Source organism: Trichomycterus rosablanca, chromosome 2, assembly GCF_030014385.1.
Source record: "Trichomycterus rosablanca isolate fTriRos1 chromosome 2, fTriRos1.hap1, whole genome shotgun sequence".
Taxonomy (NCBI): domain Eukaryota; kingdom Metazoa; phylum Chordata; class Actinopteri; order Siluriformes; family Trichomycteridae; genus Trichomycterus; species Trichomycterus rosablanca.
The window spans coordinates 34,147,535-34,171,454 of NC_085989.1; the positions used below are offsets into that span (position 1 = coordinate 34,147,535).

The 23,920-nt window shown below is 39.6% G+C and overlaps 1 protein-coding gene across 1 annotated transcript in view; it reads right to left on the reverse strand.

Moving 5' to 3' along the window:
• The window catches only part of hpca (hippocalcin), a 63,692-nt gene extending 40,022 nt beyond the window's left edge, over positions 1-23,670 (reverse strand). Inside the window, exon 1 of the mRNA XM_063014626.1 lies at positions 23,534-23,670. The gene's annotated coding sequence lies outside the window, so the exon portion shown is untranslated. The remainder of the gene's footprint in view (positions 1-23,533) is intronic.
• Positions 23,671-23,920: the final 250 nt, after the last annotated feature.

Genomic DNA, 23,920 nt, shown 5'->3' on the forward strand with positions numbered 1-23,920 from the left:
GTCACCTGGTATCTGCTCCATGCTCTGGACACTGTGCTGACAGACACAGCAAACCTTCTTGCTACAGCTCGCATTGATGTGCCATCCTGGATGAGCCGCACTACCTGAGCAACTTCTGTGGGTTGTAGACACCGCCTCATGCTACCTCTAGGGGTGAGAGCTTTGACAAAATGCAAAAGTGACCAAAACATCAGCCAGAAAGGAAGAGAAGAGAGAAATGGTCTGTGGTCACCACCTGCAGAACTATTCCTTTATAGGGGTTGTCTTGCTAATTGCCTCTCATTTCTACCTGTTGTCTGTTCCATTTGCACAACAGCAGGTGAAATTGATTCACAATCAGTGTTGCTTCCTAACTGGACAGGTTGATTTCATAGAAGTGTGATTGACTTGGAGTTACATTGTGTTGTTTAAGTGTTCCCTTTATTTTTTTGAGCAGTGTATATATATATATATATATATATATATATATATATATATATATATACATGGTGGGCCATTTATATGGATACACCTAAATAAAATGGGAATGGTTGGTGATATTAACTTCCTGTTTGTGGCACATTAGTATATGGGAGGGGGAAAACTTTTCAAGATGGGTGGTGACCATGGTGGCCATTTTGAAGTCGGCCATTTTGGATCCAACTTTAGTTTTTTCAATGGGAAGAGGGTCATGTGACACATCAAACTTATTGAGAATTTCACAAGAAAAACAATGGTAGTGCTTGGTTTTAACGTAACTTTATTCTTTCATGAGTTATTTACAAGTTTCTGACCCATTTACAAGTGCTGCCCATTGTGTTGGATTGTCAATGCAACCCTCTTCTCCCACTCTTCACACACTGATAGCAACACCGCAGAAGAAATGCTAGCACAGGCTTCCAGTATCCGTAGTTTCAGGTGCTGCACATCTCGTATCTTCACAGCATAGACAATTGCCTTCAGATGACCCCAAAGATAAAAGTCTAAGGGGGTCAGATCGGGAGACCTTGGGGGCCATTCAACTGGCCCACACGACCAATCCACTTTCCAGGAAACTGTTCATCTAGGAATGCTCGGACCTGACACCCATAATGTGGTGGTGCACCATCTTGCTGGAAAAACTCAGGGAACGTGCCAGATTCAGTGCATAAAGAGGGAAACACATCATCATGTAGCAATTTCAAATATCCAGTGGCCTTGAGGTCTCCATTGATGAAGAATGGCCCCACTATCTTTGTACCCCATATACCACACCATACCATCAATTTTTGTGTTCCAACAGTCTTGGAGGGATCTATCTAATGTGGGTTAGTGTCAGACCAATAGCGGTGGTTTTGTTTGTTAACTTCACCATTCACATAAAAGTTTGCCTCATCACTGAACAAAATGTTCAGCAAATCCAACACTGAACCAGTTTCACGAAACTTTGCAAACAGTTTGCTAACTGTAGCATGGGAGATGGGTGGTCTCGTAGGGTGTCTTGCATTGAAATCTGCTGCAATGACCCGGGTACTGCGTTCACCAGACATCAACACAATTTCTATCCGCTCCTCACGTGTTAACCTCTGCGACATGTCAATGGCTGTAAACAAAGAGAAGCTTGTAAATAACTCATGAAAGAATAAAGTTACGTTAAAACCAAGCACACCATTGTTTTTCTTGTGAAATTCTCAATAAGTTTGATGTGTCACATGACCCTCTTCCCATTGAAAAAACTAAAGTTGGATCCAAAATGGCCGACTTCAAAATGGCCGCCATGGTCACCACCCATCTTGAAAAGTTTCCCCCCTCCCATATACTCATGTGCCACAAACAGGAAGTTAATATCACCAACCATTCCCATTTTATTTAGGTGTATCCATATAAATGGCCCACCCTGTATATATATCAGTGACGATTTCTCTAAGACTGCAAGAGAAGCTCAGCTTCCCCTAAAATGTCCAAAATTAAATGGTCAAATATGTACAGTTGTGTTAACATTTCATTGACTACAAATGCGTTAGAACACGTTCATCTCGAAGACGAGTTCGTTCAGAATCAGCTAATTATCACAAATCGACTCGATTTTCTTAACTTAACTCATACATTCCCGTAGCGTCAATGCATTTTCCCGCAGAAGCTGAGCGTCTCTTCACTTCTATGGGACTGCGTTGAGTTGTTTTTTTTAATGCTCCGAAACTCGACGGTCGTTGGATAAATGCCTTGATTTTGTCCCGCCCCCGGACGCTGAGCGTCTCTGGGGGTGAATGGGGCTGTGGGCGGGTCTGGACGCTGAGCTTCTGCAAGATGATTGGAGGATCAGTGGAAAGGCTGAATCCCGTTTTGATTGACAGCTCGTTTGAGCGCTACACCGTCACTTCTCAAACTCAAACTCAAAAGAAGCTTTATTGGCATGACAAATAGGGACATTCGTATTGCCAAAGCAATACACTTCATTAGTCACTTAATCACTAGGAGCTTCAGTCCCATTGCGGATTTTGCGAGTGAAGTCGAAAGACAAACTGCAACCCATTTCAGGCCATTTTCTTGTAAAAGGAACAGAGGGCAGAATTTATGTGTAAATAAATTGACAAATTTTATGATGTAAGCCGACAATGAGCTTCCCCTCTTTGAAAAACCAGCAGCCGCTGGAGAGAGAGAGAGAGAGAGAAAGAGAACATATTTAACCCTTAAAAAACCCTTGTTAAGAATTGCCTTAATCAACTAGTCCATTTCATTGTTAAGCCAAATAAATAGAAATTATGTTTATAAGTCTTTAAAATGCTATATTTCATTTCTAAAGCTTAAGGAGTTTATCTGAACCTAGTGGGAGCCAATATCTCTAAAGGAGGAAACCTGTAACTGTGGTGGGTCCAAACAGGAGCGGCTTAGCCATTTCAAATTTCTTCAAGGAATAAAGTGACTAAAGCGCCCTTAACAAAAGGACTGTAAATGTCTTGAGCTTCATCTAAGGTATGTTTTCATTACTCCACAATATAAAAGAGACAAAACAAAAATGGACAACAAGGTTTGAGTTGAATATACTGTTTTTGTTATTAATATTGTTGTTACCCCAGAAAAGCTGGGACACTTTCTAACGATGCACCATATATATTCAACAAAACTTAATGGAAAAAATCATCTTGTTTGGATAAAGCAGGATTATGAGTATGAGTCCAAAACGTCATACTATGAAGGACGGCAGCAGAAGCATTATGATATAAGGCTGCCTCTTTGCAAGCTGTACAGGGGTATAACATATATAAGTTTACATACATGGATCAGGATAAATTAAATAAAAAAAATGGCAAATAAAAACATGAAGCCAAAATAAGTGACGACTGGATTCCAAAAGAGCAGCACGGTGTCGCAGTGGTTAGCGTGGTTGTCTCACAGCAAGAAGGAACTGAAAGACATGCAGTCAGTCAAATTGGTGCTACTAAAAATTGCACTGGGTGTGAAAGTGTGTGTGTGTGTGTGCCTTGTGATTGGCAACCTGTCTTTTGCCAAATAAATCAGATCCAACGCAACCCTGACCAGGATAAAGAGGTGGTAAAACAATCACTGAATGAATGAATTTATGAATTATTCATTAATTAATAAAAATCCATCATAGAGGCTATTTTGACTATGAGAAAAGAAAAATAATTTGCCAGAAGGAGTAGGTTCAAAGTGAACCACAATGGCACTTTAAAGCTGTAAATTCCAGTCACTTTGCAATGAAGTATTAATGTTATTTATTTTATGCAGTATTTTTCTTACATTAACATATTTGTTTATGTTTAAATACATACCTTTAGTTTGTATTCAAATAAACCATGTAAAAAGCTTTAAAATGGATATTTGCACTGGACACATAAAAAAATAATAAAAAGTGGTTAAATAAGTATACCTACAAATAATTGTGTACTTTGTTTTAGTTCAAATTTAAGAAATCCAGCCCACAATCACTGCTAAATGTAGCTCAGCTGATTTTTGTTCCATTTTTAATTCCACACAACATAGTTTGCCAGACTCCATATGGAAATTATTCCAACAGTACCTTCTGGACTAGGGTAAATCAGTATTGAGGTCAAGGACAGCAGCTCATTCACTTGGCTGAGTGATCATGGGAGAGAAAATGACTCTCGTTGAGTTAGGACTCAAAAAAGTGTCATGCCCTAAACAGCACCATAGGTCTGTCACATGAGCCTAAAACCTGTAATCATTTTTATGACACATAATCACAATTTAATATTTAGATGCCAGGCATATTCACTCACTCACTTTCTTAACCGCTTATCCAGTTAGGTTCACGGGGGCGGGGGGGGGCTGGGGGGGGTAACACCCTGGACGGGGCACCAGTCCATCGCAGGGCAGACATACTGTACATACACACACAAACCCATTCACCTATAGGGCAATTCAGTGTCTCAAATTAACCTGACTGCATGTGTTTTTTGACTGTGGGAGGAAACCGAAGCTCCCAGAGGAAACCCATGCAGACACGGGGAGAAAATTATTCAGACCTTTTGTTTTGCCACTCAGAATTGTGGACAGCTGCAACCAGCTGCTTATACTTGAGATGTGACTAGAACTCAGTTAAGAGTTCACTGGTTGCTTTTTGAATTGACTGGACATAATTAGCCAACACATAAGGACCAACTCTCAGAAATGTTAATGGCAATGAATGGCACTTTCATAACAATTGTGTATGGCATGGTAATGGATATATTAAATGTTGGGCTGTTTTATAGTAAACATGTTGAATGAAGCAGATATAGACAGGAATATCTTTAATAAGAGCCTAATCGTATTTACGAGAGAACTGTGTCTCACATACACCCACCGACTGTGGTCCAATGAAAGACAAGCGATGAACCACAGACAGTTTTTGAGTGGCCGATACTTATTGATGCCAAAGGACATGAGGGCCATCAAGCTGATCCACCTCTTATTGCTGAACACTAGTAATGTCCTGGTTTCAAATACCATTGGACTCCTTCAGAAGTCTTGCAGAGTCTATGTCTCAGTGGGTCAGATATTCAGCAAATTAGGTGAATTATTTTAATGTTTTGGCTTATTAGTATAGTGTAAAGCACACACCTGAGTATATAATTTAGACTGCATTTGCCAGGACACACACAAGCCATATAGAAACTGTCTATGGAGCTCTGCAATCAAAGTGGGGCAGGGAGTAGATCAGGGAAAGGATATTAAATAATGGGGGGGGGGGTTCCCACTTTTTCCCCACTTTTTCCCCCAAACTTTTATCCCCATTCTAATCGTGTCCAATTACCCTGATTGCGTCCTCTTTACTGATTCGACCCTTTTGCCGCTGACTGAGGACGCCACTCAACTGACTTGCACCCCCTCCGGCACGCAATCAGTACAGCCTGCATTTTTCACCTGCACGAGCCGAGTTCATACACCGAGAGACACTGTGTACGGAGGGTCACACCCCCCTCAATGTTATTCCTCAGCCCTGTGCAGGCGCCGTCAGTACTTTACCGCTGCGCCACCTGAGCGGCTTTTAAATAGTGGTTTTAATCATTTTTAAATGGAAGAAGCTTGGCACAACCCTGAACCTTCATAAAGTTGGACAACCAATCAAAAAGCAAGTTAAGAAAGAACCCAACTTTCATTTTAAAAGAGTTCCAAAGGTCCTGTTCAGACTGAGGAGAACCTGTTGGGCAACCATCTCTGCAGCACTTCATAAATCAGGTCTGTATTAACAAATGAAACTAAACTTACCAGACAAAAGCATGAAATAGGTTGGGTTCATACAGTCGGCAATAAAATAAAAGTCAAAGTAAATGCAAGAAACACTGTGCCCAAAATATTTAATGCCCCTAAAGTACAAATCTACAGTTTTCAAGACCATGTTTACATCAGAGATCCAGTATATTACTTATAATTCACAATAACCTTTTGACTGTTGTAATTAATTTAATGTAATTAATCATGTATTTGTTGTGTCCCTTGTTTTGTTTGGATCCAGCTTGATGTTTCCTCTTCCAGTTACTAAAGAGTTTATTGAAACAAACTTGAAAAGAAAATCCTAGATATGTTCAGGATTTACTTGAGAGCTTAGATCTTGTTTGTTTAGACTGATTAAAAATATGTTAGATTCTTGTGACAATTTAGATCCCTCATAAAGTTTTATGAAGCAATATAAATGCAAAGTCTATCAAATCAAATAAAGGCCATACAAATCAAATCAATCAGTTCCCATAAAATATTTCACACCCACTGCAGTAAAAACTGAAACAGTATCATATCAGCTACTGGCTCACAAAGCTGATCGTTTCCCATCCGTCTGTAACTCCATCTCCCTAATGAGAAGCACTCAGACTCCAGTCATTTTAGCATTAGAACATCTTGTGGTGTTTATCATGCTTCTGTAAAAGGGTGGAAATGCAGAAAGCAACTGCAAAATATGTACTGCTGTAATGGAAAACAGTTGCTTGGTGGAAAAAAGGACGAAAGAAAAATACACAGTTGAGTGATTCTCAAGTCAACCACAAGATTTATTTTGGGTTACAATGTCTGTGATAGCAATCTTAGAAATGAAAGTACTAAAATGTATAAACACAGATATAGAAAGTACATACACTATGTAGTTTAGAGCATGTGGACACCTAATCATTAGCTTGCTGGACATCTCTTTTCAAAAGCATTACCATTATTATAGAGAAAGTTGGTTTGTTGACTGTGATGACTCTAATATCCGATAACTATCAGTTGTGCATATGTTTTAGCTTATAAGAAAAATGGTATGTCAATAACTAACTGATAACTGAAAAAATCTGACAAAAATGTCATTTTAATTTATTTATAACAGCTAACTGTTAATTTGTACTAAGAGTAGAGACAAGTTGTGAAGAGTAATTTGCAACTCTTAACCATCTTTAGTGCACATGCACCAGTTCTGTTTCAGGCTGTAGAAAGAGCATCACAGTTCTAACTCAAACTCAAAAAACTTTATGTACTGATTTTATGTAATCATAAACGATGCAACTATTATGCATTACAATTATAAACAGACATAGTTTTGTGCCAGTATGGAGTCTGACTGAACAGATTTGTGTGTATCTACAAAAATAACTTGGATATTTTGCATTTTGCACTCCCCAGTATAAAAGTAAAACTGCTTAGCATCTACATTACCCATATGTTGCCAGGAAAAGCCTTTATATGTCAGCTGTATGCCCGCTTTAGTTTTGTTCCTTTTGGGTATATTTACACATTAAAGAATTAGACATCTCTTAAGTGTACCTAGTGCAAGCAGCCATAGTGTCCAATCAGATACCGTTCCATACTTCTTGTGCAATACACACTATATGGTCAAAAGCATTTAAACACCTACCAGAGCTGGGATTTTGAATACATCATATCGAATGTGTGACCAATGTTTGGCTGTTGTTCATCCAGGGAGGGAAATGCTGGATAGGGACCTCATAACTGATGCAATAACAACCTCTGCTAGCTGGCTGATGCCGTCTGCACAGAGTAGAGGAATAATGCGATCAGGGTGTGATTCTCTGTACACAAAGCTGATCCGCATATGAACCCGCCTCATGCTGGTGAAAAGATGCAGTCGGCTACTGCACACGTGTCAGATGGGGCGTGTGTCAGGGGCGGGGATCAGCACCAGTAGAGAGGAAGCATAAGGCAATTGGGTAAAAATTGGATGAACTACAAATCTGTAGAAAAAAAGGAGAAAATGCATAATAGTATTGCAAATAGGGTTGGGCGGTATGACGATATTACCGTATACCGCGGTATTCAAAAATGGTGACGGTATTCAAAAATGGTGACGGTATTTTTTATTTGTGAAGTGCCAAATTTCTGCTTCAGGTTTACCTTGATAACTGAGGCTTTAGGACATGCGCGCATCCACAGTGAGGGAGGGGTGGGAGGGGTGGGAGGGGTAGGCGGTTGGAGCTCACTGATTGGCTGTGGGGTGATAACACAGAGAGACGAGTGAAGAGCCACACTGGCTAGCGTTAGCTGTGAGCTAACAAGCAGAAACTGAAAAACGTCTCGTCTTTTAATTTTTCAAAATCAACATTTTTTATCAGTTCAACCGGAAATGAACACAAGCGCGTGCATGCACGGACATGTACTTATTTACTAAATATATCTTCAGTGTAAATCGAGCACAAGTGTTGAGAAAAAGGAGCAAACAGTAATAATAACGTTACGCCCAATCCGCTGTTCTGACTCTTGTCTGCCATAGATTTTCCTGCCTATGTAAGAACTATTTTTTTCCTAAATAAAAGCGCTATATTAAGAAAAAAGAATGTCTCACCTGTCGGGTAATGTGAATTATAAAATATATTGTCTGGCCCTTTAAGAATGTTAAGCGCACTATAGGGCGTAGGGAGCGAGTGTGTAGGGAAGAGATTGGATTTGTACCGTTTCCGTGTTCGTGTTTTGCACTGAGCTTGTGTGACATGTAAAGTAGTGTTCTCGTTAACCACTCAAATGTTTGGACTTTGAATTATTTTAACATTATTTTACATCACCGTCATCGCAACATGAACATTTACATTCATATTTTTTGTTACGGTATAGAACTTAATTCTGGATTACAGGCATAACTAATCGTACACGTTCATACACTTTTAAGAAATATCTGTAACTATAAACTAAGCAGTTAACTTTTGAAATATATTGAAGTGTGTAGCCTGCTATTATTCTGTTTTGTGTGGGCAGAGAGAGATTACAATGCCAAAATGTTGTGTTAATGTTTGTGTTAAAGTGTAATTGATACACATGCATTTATACTTATGCGTATTTATTATAGATCAGATAAGATAAGCAATGTTTGACGTTTGACGTTTTTATAATAAATCATTGAAATATTGTAATTACACTCAAGTGTGTACACTGTAAAGCTTATCCGCGACAACCCCCCCCTTCCCGGTAATACCGTATACCGCGGTATTTCCTGAAGACGGTATGACGGTATGAAAATCGGCAATATCGCCCAACCCTAATTACAAAAACAATTTATTAAAATAGAGTGTCCTTTATGTGATTGTTTCAGCTAACAACAGCCTTTCTGCTAAAAAAGGCTTCTTACAAAACTTTCAAGTATGTCTGTGGGAATTTGTGCCTATTCAGTCAAATGAGCATTTGTATAGCTGGGCACTGATGTTGGTCATGACAGCCTCAACTGATGTCCCAGTTCATTCCAAAGCTGTTCAGTGGTGCTGAGGTTAGGGATTTGTGCAGGCCATTTGATTTTCTTTAAAACAAACTTTTCTTCATGTTTTTATAGACCTTGCTTTGTGCACAGGGGCACAACTATGCTGGAACACTGGATGCTCTGGTAGATCCATAAACAAACTCCAGTTGGTTCAAAATGCAGCAGCTCGAGTGCTAACTAGAACTAGAAAATTTGATCATATTAGTCCTGTTCTATCATCTCTACACTGGCTGCCAGTTAAATTCCGCATTGATTACAAAATACTTTTACTAACTTATAAAGCGCTACATGGTCTGGCTCCACAGTATCTGAGTGAACTTATTAATCACTATAGCCCAGCATTTCCACTTCGTTTACAAGGTGCAGGGTTACTTACAGTTCCTAGAATTAAAAAGATCACAGCTGGTGGAAGAGCATTTTCTTACAAAGCTCCACAACTTTGGAATAATCTCCCTGCCTCTGTCCGGGATTCAGACACAGTCTCAATATTTAAGTCTAGACTGAAAACATTTATTTACTCAGGCTTTTGATTAGTTTTTTTTCCAGACTAGGGGTGTGTGGCTCTGGTCCTGGAGATCTGGGGTCTGGGCGGTCAGGTGCTCGCATGTTTTGTCAGATTTGCTGGCGCTGGGTGTTGCCTTCGGGTTGCATCCAGCTTCTGGACTCTAGGGCCGGAGCTGTCCACCCCAAATATAGACAAAGGCGAGAGCTTGGGGGTTCTTGGTCATAGAAACTTGTGGTGATCAGGGATGTTGGGTTGCTGTCGTTCTGCCTCTCTTGTCCGATCAATCAGGTTTGATGACGGTGGGGAGGTGGGCGCTGATGTCCTGTGAAAGCCTTCATGACCTTGTTACCTGCTCGCTCTCCCTTTTAGTTATGCTGTAATAATTAGGGGTGCCGGAATCTAAAGCAACTCTCTGTAAAACTGAAATTTTACTTAATTCACATTTTACATTTTTAGCTACATTTTTTGTTGTTTTACCCTGAGGTGGTTCTGATGGAAACCTGTTTACCCGCCCGAGGTTAAGGAATGAAGTCGAGACTGCCATGCCAACAATGCTGCTCCTGCTGGATGTCAAGAATGTGCACCAAGAATGTCAAGAACTCACTACAGACTTTATCACAGACTGGACTGAATAATAACTCCAATTATTTATTGCTAGTTATAACTTTTAATTCATTTTAATTTGTGTGTGTATGATATTGTGTAAATCCTATTTATTCAAATTATTTTCCAGGCCACCCAAGAAAGATGGGTCCCTGCTGAGTCTGGTTCCTCTCAAGATTTCTTCCTGTAATTTTAAGGGAGTTTTTCCTTGCCACTGTCGCCCTCAGCTTGCTCAACAGGGGTTTTTGTATCTGTTGGTCCTGGATTCTGTAAAGTTGCTTTGAGACAATGTCTATTGTAAAAATATATATAAATGAAGTTGACTTGACTTGAACATTAAAGGGTCTTCCCTAAAGAAGACCCCTGAAAGCATAGATTTCCTTTATGTAACTAATTTATTACATCTGTAACCTGTTGCTGTAACACATGGATTCAATAATTAGAAGCGGTGTCTCAATACTTGTGTCCAGATATTGTATGACAGGCTTAAAATAATGGCTAATATTCCATTATTTCAAAATAATCACCATAGTAAACATTTTTATCCAATTACATGCTGCATCCTCAACTAAAACAGATCGGATCTTATCTATAGCTCCTTAAGGTAATTTTCACAATTAGTCTTAATGCTCAAGACCATACCTGCTATCAGTTCTGTACTAGTTTTGGGGTAGGGCATCGTCACAGGCATGCTTTCAAAAAAGCAGAGGCAAAGGAATTATTTCTATTCGATTGCACAATCATCTCCAACCCCTCCTTAACTTAAGGGCTTGGGAAAATATTTTAAGTATGTTATATGATACATTATAGACCCCACTATCCAATTTCCTGTCTGGATAAGAAGCATGCTAAAAATACACATCTTCAATATAAACTGCTCTCTCAGCAAGACTGTCCTCTTCACCCAATATCATGTGTTACAATAAACAGCCTTTGTGCCGAGAGCTGCTTTCTTGGTCTCCATTTCTGCAATCAAAAGTGGCCACTACATGCTCACTTTAATCCAGTTCTAGTTCTGTTAAGTAATTCGATCCATACCTGATAGTAACACTCTCACTACTGAGATTTTAAACTGCTTTAGAAATTACATTCACATTCATTCTATTTATTTTCTTTTCAAAGGAGTCATACATTCCTTACATTCATAACTCACAAAGTGCAATGCCAAGCTTGAGGAGTAGTGTAAAACACACCCCGTTCAACTCAGGAGTGATTTGGTTGTGGTGAAGAAATAGTGGTGTAGCATTAAAGATAAAGTAAAAACTGTGCATCCATCTATTGGCAACAGTCTGGCTAATACTTTTGATGTTTAGCATGACAGTATTACTGTGCACAAAGTTAAAATAAAAAGAAAAATTTTAATTGTCATTGGTGTGCCAGGCTTACTAAACATCTGCCCCCAACTTTACTAATACATGTAGCCCAATAGAAGCAAATTCCTACATAAAAATCTAGTAAAAAGCTTTAGTTAAAGAGAGGAGGCTGCTTTAGGATTAAATACAGGGGGACAAGACCATATTAATACCCAGAGAAAAAATTTTATGATTAAAAATATTTAAAAAAATATGAAAAAATGTTATGGCTCCACAAATCTTGGAGCCATAATGTATGTGGTAGATTTACACTGACAAGGCATAACATTATGACCACTGACAGGTGAAGTGAATAACACTGATTATCTCTTCATCATGGCACCTGTTAGTGGGTGGGATATATTAGGCAGCAAGTGAACATTTTATCCTCAAAGTTGATGTGTTAGAAGCAGGAAAAATGGGCGAGCATATTGGATGGATTAGAGCGAGTTTGACAAGGGCCAAATTGTGATGTCAGAGCATCTCCAAAACTGCAGCTCTTGTGGGGTGTTCCTGGTCTGCAGTGGTCAGTATCTATCAAAAGTGGTCCAAGGAAGGAACAGTGGAAAACCGGCGACAGGGTCCAACAGACAAGCTACTGTTGCTTAAATTGCTGAAGAAGTTAATGCTGGTTCTGATAGAAAGGTGTCAGAATACACAGTGCATCACAGTTGCAGGGATGTTTTGGCAGCAAAGGTGAACCGACACAATATTAGGAAGGTGGTCATAATGTTATGCCTGATCGGTGTATATTTCAACTGTAACTGCTACAAATACTTTTAACACTAGTTACAGTACACATTCTGAGCAACTGAGGGCTAAGGTCTTGCTCAAGGGCCCAACAGAAGCAACCTGGCAGTGGTGGGGCTTGAACCATTGACCTTTTAATTACTAAATCAGCACCATATCCACTAGGCTACAACTGCCTGTTTGAGTTTGTGGTTCATTTTAGCAGCTATAGTGCTAACAAGCTGGTTTGTTCTTTTATAACCATGAATATAGAGTAGAAAATCCAACATTGTTTTATCCAACATTAGTGTCTGAACTCACAAATGCCTTTTCACTGACTCACAAATTCTCACACATAAGTTATTCGTGGAATGCCTTTCCAAAACAGTGGAAGTTATAAAAGTGAGGGCAACACTTCTTTAATGCATGATCTTTGAAAGATATGTTTAACACTTAATGCTTCAGTGTCCGAATACTTCTGGCAGGTAAAGCTTTAAAACATTTTTTTTTCTTAGTTACATGGGACCATTAGCCATAAATGGTTTGTAGTGCACTGATTCACATGACATTTGGGACTTGGGTCACTAGATTAAAATTTATTAGTGGAAAAAATGTGTGTATGACCAAGATGCCATTTCCCCTTAACCACACTTCCTGCAGTGCACTGCACCACTAAACAAATACCATTAGAATAAGGCTGCATCCTCTTTTAGGACTAGGATTTTAATGTCATGTTTTACACACTTTGGTTACATTCATGACAGAATAGGTAATTACTGGTTAGATTAATCAATTAAAGGACCTGGATCACTGCATCTGAAAATCAAACCCAGGACCTTCTTGCTGTTAGGCGACAGTGATACCCACCAAGTCACTGTGCCGCCCTCCTCTTCTATTTAAACACCACACTTTAAGACATGGAAGCAACCACAGCACAGCAGTATTGCCCAAAATTTGATCGAGGGTCTTGATTAGTTGCATATTATAATGTGTTTGAGCGTGTCTGCAATCTTGATATATAAAAAAGCAACTGCACTCCAATTTTAAAGACTATCTGCATCCTTCTTTAAACCTAAATCTTGTGTTTGTTGCATTTTGTTATAACACTATAATGAGATCATTAGAATAAACTGCAGACCTGAGAGTAATTGCTTGTGTAACCAAGGGGTTGAAACTAGTGCTACAGATTTTTTGAAGATGGTTCATGAAGGGCTCTCAGCTGGTGGTTAAGACCACATACAGTCCTGATGCTGTGCTTCAATACATTCTGCAATCACACTCTGTAATAAATCTGCAATCACATTTGTAGGGGCACTGTGGTTAGGTGATAGACAGGCAAGGCTGATTTTTCCTAACAATGCTTTCAAACTTGTAACTGGTTACTAGAGCTCTCACGGCCACCAAGACGATTCGATTTAACTGACTATTATAAATACAGTGGTACCTTGTAACTCAACGTTTCCCCTAAACTCAATCTGTTCAGTTAGTTTTAAAAAAAACTAATTATTTATTTAATTTCAAATTAACAATGAACAGTTGCTTTGTTCAGAGCTCGGCTTAAACTGTGCAGTAACATGTTATCAAAGTGCGCATATGAGACGAATCTGCATTTCTGTGGAATAACTGTCAAATCCATTCTGAAAGCTCCACATGTATCTGTGTTTAGCTGTGTTTCACTTTTAAACTTGTGTTACAGCTCGGGGTTCTGAAAAATTTTAAGAATCAGCTTTTTATTTCAGTGTTTTTTATATTTGTGTTCCATGGGACCATGGAACACATTAACAGGTGTCCCAAACATCCTTATGGGAAAAAAATACCTTGAAACTCAACGCCTTTCAAACTCAACGCCAGTCCCAACTGACATTGAGTTTCAAGGTACCACTGTAATAGTAAATTTCAAGCACTTCTATTTAAATACCTTAAATGTATTTAAAGTCATTTCACTTTTAAATGTATAAACAGATTTTGACAGGTTATTATTTTTTATTATATTTTTTTTATATGTAAAAAATCCCACTTGTATTTTATGCAGGCTAATAAATATTAAAACTAGCTGTCTGTTATTATGGGATGGCCAAAAGACAAGATTTTTTGTATATATTTATTAACATTTATAGATCCAAATATTTTAATTAGGCTCACAGTTATGTGGGTCCTAGAGGACTGAGTTTAATCCTAAAAAATGGATCATTGTTTGTAAGGAGTTTCAAGGGATCTTTCCATGTATGTGTGATGATAGGCATTCACAGGCATTCATTCTATCTGACGTTACATAAAAAATGATTGAGCCAAACAATGACGCCCAAAACACTTTGGAAAAGAGATATAAGGACTTGCAACAACAGGGAAATCATACTGCATGGACAAATGCATTATGCATCTATCACACACATTAAGTAATGTAAAATGATGCTGTTAATGGGATCCACACCCATACAGCAACCCTGACTTACTGTCATCTTTAATTTGCAATGCCCACATGGAGAGTGAGTTTAAAAGATAGACAGCCAGAGTACAGACACAGCACAGATAAGTGGAGATGATTACTTCAGAATATGGCTAGGGGAGAGACCATTGTGAAATCTGTCTTATATTACAATGCTTTTAAAATATTAATTAAAATGTATTTTAATAAAACAACATGGACTATCCGAGCGGCACGGTGGCTTGGTCGGTAGCACTGTCGCCTCACAGCAAGAAAGTCCTGGGTTTGATCCCCAGGCGGGACGGTCTGGGTCCTTTCTGTGTGGAGTTTGCATGTTCTCCCCGTGTCTGTATGGGTTTCCTCCGGGAGCTCCGGTTTCCTCCCACAGTCAAAAAACATGCAGTCAGGTTAATTGGAGACACTGAATTGCCCTATAGGTGAATGGGTGTGTGTATGTGTGTCTGCCCTGCGATGGACTGGTGCCCCATCCAGGGTGTTACTGTGTGCCTTGTGCCCATTGAAAAGCTGGGATAGGCTCCAGCAAACACCGACCCCCCCCCCCCCCCCCCCCCCCCCAACCCTAATTGGATAAGCGGTTAATAAAGTGAGTGAGTAAACATGGACTATCCCTAGTTCAATTCCTCAACAAATTAGAACTGAGCAAATTACATGTCTACTTTGTTCACTTTAGTAGGGCCATATGATTATATTTATGTGATTTAGATTTTAACATTCATTCATTCATTCATTCATTGTCTGTTTTATCCTATTCAGGGTGGCAGTGGGTAGGATTCACCAGTCAAAATATAGGAAACACCCTGAACAGGTTGCCAGTTCATCACAGGGCATACACACAATTACACCTAGGACTTTGGTATCTTCAATTAACCTGACTGCATGTCTTTGGACATGGAGAGAACATGCAAATTTCACCCAAAAAGGACCCAAACCACTCCACCTGGGCATCAAACCCAGGACCTTCTTGCTGTGAGGCGACAGTGCTACCCACCAAGCCACGTTGCTGCCTTACAGATTTTACCATTTTATTAAAAATACTGTATCCACATTGTATCTATAATAGAGTACATAATATGTAAAACATTAAGAAAAAGACACAAACTCACATAAAAAAGAATGTCAGCACTCAAAGAACTGAGTACAGAAAAAGCACAAAGACTTTAAGCACAAGCTTCACATGGTGTTCCACCTCCATGTGTCTAATTAATCACATATGGCCTGAAGACATCCAGTGCAATCCAATGCAAGCTTGTGCGTACGAGCACTGGGGATTGTCCTGTCTCTTCACCTTCTTATCAACAGGCATAGCCGAATAGCACTCACTCTATCAATGGCTTCATGTCCATATGCCATTCCTAATCACACTGTTTCATTCATAAGTCCAAATCGTCTTACGCATCTGATGCAAGTAAATACAGATTTTTATCAACAGTCTGAATTGACGTCTGTCATCAGGCTAATAATATTAAATAGTAAGGCAGTGATAACACAAACCTGCCTGATTATACTTGTCATTGTTATTTTTGTACAAAATCCAGTTGCACTTTCTCCCTGCCTTCAGTTACTGTCTGCGTGGAGTTTTTATGTCCACTCTGTCCACACATAACAGCGGGTGGATTGGAGAATCCAAATTCCTGCTCTCTGCCCAGTTTCCACGACTGGCTCTGATTCCAACAATTATTTAAAATAATAACATAATCAGGGCAATCAGGTGGTGCAGCAGTAAAAAAAAAATGCTAGCCCATCAGCTGACGTTTCAAACATATGAGTTTGAATCCCAGCTCTGCTATCGGCTGGCTGGGTGCCTATACGAACAATAAGTGGCATGTCTGGGGAAGGGAGGGCTGATGGAATTCCTCATAACTGCTGCAATTATGGTCACTGCTGGCTGATCGATGGTGCCTATACAGAGATGGGGGATTAATGGGGATCTGTGCGTGACTCTCTGTGCAGGATACAGTTTTCTCTATTAAATAAAAAACGTCAAATGTTTACATGTATATAGATATTCCTGTGAATCTTTTTAGAAATTTCCTGCAAAGGATCAATAAAGTATCTATCTATCTATCTATCTATCTATCTATCCATCCATCCATCCATCCATCCATCCATCCATCCATCCATCCATCCATCCATCCATCCATCCATCTATCTATCTATTTATCTGTCTGTCTGTCTGTCTGTCTATCTATCTATATCGCCTTGTGCAGGTAAAAAGAAGCGATCGGCTACTGTGCATGCTTCAGAGGGGGCATATGTTAGTTAAAGCCATTCTCAGTCAGGAGTGGAGGTCTGCAGAAGTAGAGGCAAAATATTACTGGGTATTGAATACGACTAGATAAAATTAGGAGAAAACTGGGGTTAAAATAATTACATAATTGAAGTAATGAATGAATAAATGGATCATCTTACCACAGAACCCAACTACAGTCAAAGTTCCAGTATAGTCTAGTGAACTACTGTAAGCTTTGTTTAAGTTAGGATAACAAAAAGCTTTTTTAGCAGACTTTCCTTTAATATACTTTTGGTACATAACTCCACTTTAAGTTCACCTGCATTGTCTTCTGACTTAAATTTTTTATACTTTAATCTTATAAACATACATTGGTATTAATGTAGCAGAAAATAGTATTAAGCAAACTGCAACAAGTGGCATTCATAGTAAAGGTGATGAAGCTTAAGAAATTTACAGCCAAAATTATTAAACACCACCCAAATGAATAAGACCAAAACAGCCTAAACAAACACCTTTAAGTTTTCTTTTATAATCATCCTGTGCAAATGCACTATGCAAGATTCAATAACATGCTCTTAAACTAATGATCAGTATAGTATGAAGAAGGCAAGTAGTCATTAATAGTTGCAGGATGACCTGAAAACAGCAGGAACACACGGTACATGAAAAATATTATTGAAATGTCTGCTCTGCAATTCTCTGATTGCACTTGGTCATACAAACCATGCAACACTCCTCTACTAAAAAGCACCAACGTGCTAGAGATTGTACTCTGATCAGGCCATAATCTCTCTTGTCATGTTTGCATTATGTGTATGATCCGAAAAGCACCATACCCACAGTAAAGTATGGAGACTGGAGCATCATAGTATGGGGATACTTTTAGCACAAGATACTGCTGGGGCATTACAAATTGTCAAAGAAAACATAAATGAAGTGATTTACTAGGAAATTTTTGAGAAGAACTCCAGCCAAGAAACTAAATTCAACAAGACAAAGACTCACACACAGTCATAAGAAGTCAAGAGGGTGAAGATGCTTGCATGGCTTAGCCAATTGCCTTACTTAATTCACACTAAATATAAATGGAGGATTTGGACATTTAAAAAAAATCCAACAAAAGGACTCTCATAACGCTGGGGAATAGAAGTTAAAATGCTGAAATGAGCAAACGATGCTGATTATTTTTACTGCAATTGTCTCTGTTCTCAGATTGGCAACAATTGCTTTGTAACATGGTACTAATGTTATTAATCTGTCAGATATTTAGAAGTACAGAGTAAAAACGACCTTATGTATGTAAATTCAGATATACGTCATGAATGTACTATGTACAGTGTATCACAAAAGTGAGTACACCCCTCACATTTCTGCAAATATTTTATTATATCTTTTCATGGGACAACACTATAGACATGAAACTTGGATATAACTTAGAGTAGTCAGTGTACAGCTTGTATAGCAGTGTAGATTTACTGTCTTCTGAAAATAACTCAACACACAGCCATTAATGTCTAAATAGCTGGCAACATAAGTGAGTACACCCCACAGTGAACATGTCCAAATTGTGCCCAAATGTGTCGTTGTCCCTCCCTGGTGTCATGTGTCAAAGTCCCAGGTGTAAATGGGGAGCAGGGCTGTTAAATTTGGTGTTTTGGGTACAATTCTCTCATACTGGCCACTGGATATTCAACATGGCACCTCATGGCAAAGAACTCTCTGAGGATGTGAGAAATAGAATTGTTGCTCTCCACAAAGATGGCCTGGGCTATAAGAAGATTGCTAACACCCTGAAACTGAGCTACAGCACAGTGGACAAGGTCATACAGAGGTTTTCCAGGACAGGTTCCACTCGGAACAGGCTTCGCCAGGGTCGACCAAAGAAGTTGAGTCCACGTGTTCGGCGTCATATCCAGAGGTTGGCTTTAAAAAATAGACACATGAGTGCTGTCAGCATTGCTGCAGAGGTTGAAGACGTGGGAGGTCAGCCTGTCAGTGCTCAGACCATACACCGCACACTGCATCAACTCAGTCTGCATGGTCGTCATCCCAGAAGGAAGCTGACGCACAAGAAAGCCAACAAACAGTTTGCTGAAAACAAGCAGTCCAAGAACATGGATTACTGGAATGCCCTGTGGTCTGACGAGACCAAGATAAACTTGTTTGGCTCAGATGGTGTCCAACTGTATCTTGCCTACAGTCAAGCATGGTGGTGGTAGCATCATGGTCTTGGGCTGCATGAGTGTTGCTGGCACTGGGGAGCTGCAGTTCATTGAGGGAAACATGAATTCCAATATGTACTGTGACATTCTGAAACAGAGCTTGATCCCCTCCCTTCGAAAACTGGGCCTCATGGCAGTTTTCCAACAGGATAACGACCTCAAACACAACCTCCAAGATGACAACTGCCTTGCTGAGGAAGCTGAAGGTAAAGGTGATGGACTAAACCCAATTGAGCACCTGTGGCGCATCCTCAAATGGAAGGTGGAGGAGTTCAAGGTGTCTAACATCCACCAGGAGTGGAAGAGGATTCCAGTAGCAACCTGTGCAGCTCTGGTGAATTCCATGCTTAGGAGGGTTAAGGCAGCGCTGGATAATAATGGTGGTCACACAAAATATTGACACTTTGGGCACAATTTGGACATGTTCACTGTGGGGTGTACTCACTTATGTTGCCAGCCATTTAGACATTAATGGCTGTGTGTTGAGTTTTTTTCAGAAGACAGTAAATCTACACTGCTATACAAGTTGTACACTGACTACTCTAAGTTATATCCAAGTTTTAGTTCTATAGTGTTGTCCCATGAAAAGATATAATAAAATATTTGCAGAAATGTGAGGGGTGTACTCACTTTTGTGATACACTGTATATCTGCCAAGACACATTTCTAGTATGTGTAACATGAGGAAAAATGCAAATTTTATTCAACATCTATCCACTTTTTGTCACAGCAACTCTTCTGCAATCTTTAAATTCTTCAAGTAGAAAAAATAGTGCAATGACCCCCTGTGCAGAGTCAGAACCATGAGTGAGGGTAAGGCAGTTCTAAATTGTTTTGTGTCTGTAACAAATGGAATTGTTTACTGCATGGGGTGTATTTCCTGTAAGTCACTTTGCTATTTCCCAACCCCAGGTAGGATGTGATGGCTGTGCACCCTGGAGATTGGTTGATCAGTGGGTATGGCTGTGGGACAAAGTGTCTCTTTTTGTTCGACGATTGCTCATCTATTGCTGCTGTTTGAGTTGGTCATCTTCGAGACCTTCATCAGTGGTCACAGGACGCTGCCCACAGAAAGCCATTGGCTGGATATATTTTGACAGTGACAGTGACAGTGAGGTGTTTAAAAACTCCATCAGCATTGCTGTGTCTCATCCACTCATACCAGCACAACACACACGAACACACCACCACCATGTCAGTGTCACTGCAGTGCTGAGAATGACCCACCACCTAAATAATACCTTCTCTGTAGTGGTCCTGGGAGAGTCCTTGTTGGAGTGTTTCGAAAAACGCAATAAAACAAAGAATCTTATGTTCTAAATCACAAGAAACAATTTTTAATTGTATTTTGTTAATAGAGACATGTTCAGAATTTAATGTCTATAGCAAGTCAGTTGGTAACAGGTGAGGGAATCATGATTAGGGAATAAAGGAGCCATTTACACGCAATTATGGGTTTTGGCTCACAGCTTTGTGCCAATCTTCAGGAGAGAATTGCTAATCAGTCCTAATGCAAGATTTCAAGTAGTTTAGTCTTTCACCATCTACTGTTCATAATATTCAAAACAGGTTCAGGGAATCTGGAGAGATCTCAGTCCATGTAGGTCAAAGCCGAAAACCACTTTTGAATGTGCATGACCTTTGAGCTCTTAGACGACATTTTATGTGAAATCATTATGCTACTCTAATAGGTATATCCACATGGGCTCTGGACACCTTCAGAAATCCAGTGTCACTTAACACAGTCCAGAGCTGATTAAATGTACATCAATTTTATGCAGTAACGCCTCAGAGTTCTCTGTGCCCAAGCTCATCTCGGACAGTCTGAAAGACGGTGGATGAGTTATCTGTGCCAAAGATTAAAAAACCATCCAGACAGTTAGCAGTGAAAGGTGCAAAAGCCAACATTTGTCATGGTATGGGGATGCATCAGTGCCCATGGTATGGATGACTTGCATAAGTGTGAAAGTTTCATTGACACAGAGATGTATACTGGAATTATAAAGACAGGTGCTACTATTAAGGCAACATCTTTTCCCAGGACGACCATGATTATTTCAGCAAGATGATGCCAGGCATTGCTTTAAAGACACAGAATGCATGTGCTTGAAAGGCTGTCTTTTATTTAAAAATATGCTGCATCTTAAAGAGGAGACTCAGACAACAATGACAAAATTGCAACAATTAGTGACCACAGTTCCCAAACCATTCAAAAGTCTAATTAATAGAAAAGGTAATAGGTACATTTTGCTCAGTGTGCACATATGACATATTAATCAAACAGGCTGTCAGCATATGATCAAAATTTCAATTTCCTATGCCCTGCCATTTAAACCAGAGTTCATTATCTAAATATTTTAAGCACAATGTCTAAGAACAGATCAGATGCAAAGAAATCCAACAAAAAATGAGCAGATAAATGTTACCAATTTGCTTTAGCAATTAAAAGAACTTAGTTAAAAGGATGTGTTCACAAGTACAGTATATGGTAAAGTAAAAAAAATGTAAGAGTAATACATCATAGGTTGTTGCATTACTGTGCATATACAGTATCTAATTTTTGCATTTTTTTTTATTTTTTAAACAGTTTGCAACATAAAGCAGTAAAGGCACTTCATACGAGTATGAGGAATCAATTACAAACACTTAATTGTATAACAGAATGCTACAAATCATATCCACTGCTTTGTTGATCCTCAGGGTTATAGTATTCTTTAAAGACTTTGGTGAGTAGAGGGTAAAAAAATGAAAATAGAAATATAAAACTAATAAAATGAATGTAAAATTGCATAATGCATCAGCATGAAAGTTGCTGTATCAGGCTGCACAAGAAGGAATGCTCCAGGGAATGTTCCAGATACCATTCTATATACTAAACAGTGTGTATATTCTACTCCCTACAATGCCTAAATATCTTTATTTATTTAATTTGCATTATTACTTTTTTTTTATTTGCAGGTATTTATACCATATATTGATTAAATATTTGTTTAGGATGCAAATTATCTAAGCACTAGATCGGCCATTCAATGGCACTGCATTTAAAATAACCCAAAGGTTGCCAGATTTCTAACAGCGTGTTGTATCCACAATCTACACATCACTGTTTACAGAGGCTCAGGGTGCAACTTAAAAGTACTATGATCCAAAAGATGTCAACTGTAATGCAAGTGCACCATGAACATTCAGCATAAATTATATACAGATTTTTTTTTTTTTGGAAGCTTCATCACAGCAGAACATCAAAATGCAAGCAGGACATGAATTACTGATAACGTAAAGTGAAAGTTCGATTATTCAGCATCTGTAACATCAGCAGATAAAGTTCATAGTTTTGTGGGTAACACTGCTGCCAATGTTGCTGCCAAGCTGCTTGTTTGGAATATTTATTTTAGCCGGGCTGCGGTGGCTAATGGGGTAGCACTGTCGCCTCACAGCAAGAAGGTCCTGGGTTTGTTCCCAGGTGGGGCGGTTTGGGTCCTTTCTGTCTGGAGTTTGCATGTTCTCCCCGTGTCTGAGTGGGTTTCATCTGGGAGCTCCGGTTTCCTCCCACAGTCCAAAGACGTGCAAGTGAGGGTGAATTAGAGATACAAAATTGTCCATGATTGTGTTTGACATTAAACTTGTAAACTCATGAATCTTGTGTCCTGTCATGAATGTAACCAAAGTGTGTAAAACATGAGGTTAAAATCCTAATAAATAAGGAAATAAATATTTGAGCGTGTGCGTGCATCCATCTGACTTGCGTCACTGACGCTTCGAGCCCCTACTTACAACATCTTCCCCAAGCTCCTGCTGCAAACTCTGTTTTTTCCTTTCTAAATCTGTACCAATAATAAAACAACAATAGCCTCAGTAAGAAAGCAGCTTGATAACCACGATACAGTCATTTCTCGCTGGCAAAACGATACACTGCATTAGAGCAGAGCCATGTTTCATTCACAAACTACTGACCACTTGGAGTAAACGCTAGGTAACCTAGACCCGATGTCGTACAGTAATCTCCTTACCAGATCTCACTGCTTGTAATAATACCACAATGTGTGTTACATGGGTGCAATCCTGGTCGAGTATACGAAATAGCACAGATGCAGAACGGTTCCAAGTTCGTTGTTGGCATTGCGAACGGAAGCTCACACACGACGCTGGACGAGTACAACAATACCGGACAGAATGGCAGCATGCACACACACACAGCGATGCTGCAGCCGCCCTCGTTAATAATTTACACCCGTATCAATATTGCAGATGAAAATAAAGCTCAGACTGAATATAAGACCGTTCCTTACCACTTCTAAATCCGCACGCTGAGCCTGTACGTGGAGGTGAACCGGACTGGGTGGTGTATTCGGGCTTGTTTATCGTTCAGTGCTGCCCAGCTCCGCGCTGCATGTTACCGCGCGACTCGCAGCTTCAGACGGACAAGAGGAGAAGATTCAGGTACTGGGTCAGGACGCGGAACTGAAGGAGCGCATTTAAAGCGAGGCGGGGAGAGGGAGAGAGGGGGGGAAGGATCACGCGGGCCGGTTTATTATGATGCCTAGCTCCCTATCCAACCACTACCACTATTACTCTTAATAATAGCCTATAATATACACGAGTTATACAGCCAGCTGCAAATGTGCTAGATAGAGATACAGCGGTTAGAGAAACACGTGTGAAAATGAGCTAGACTT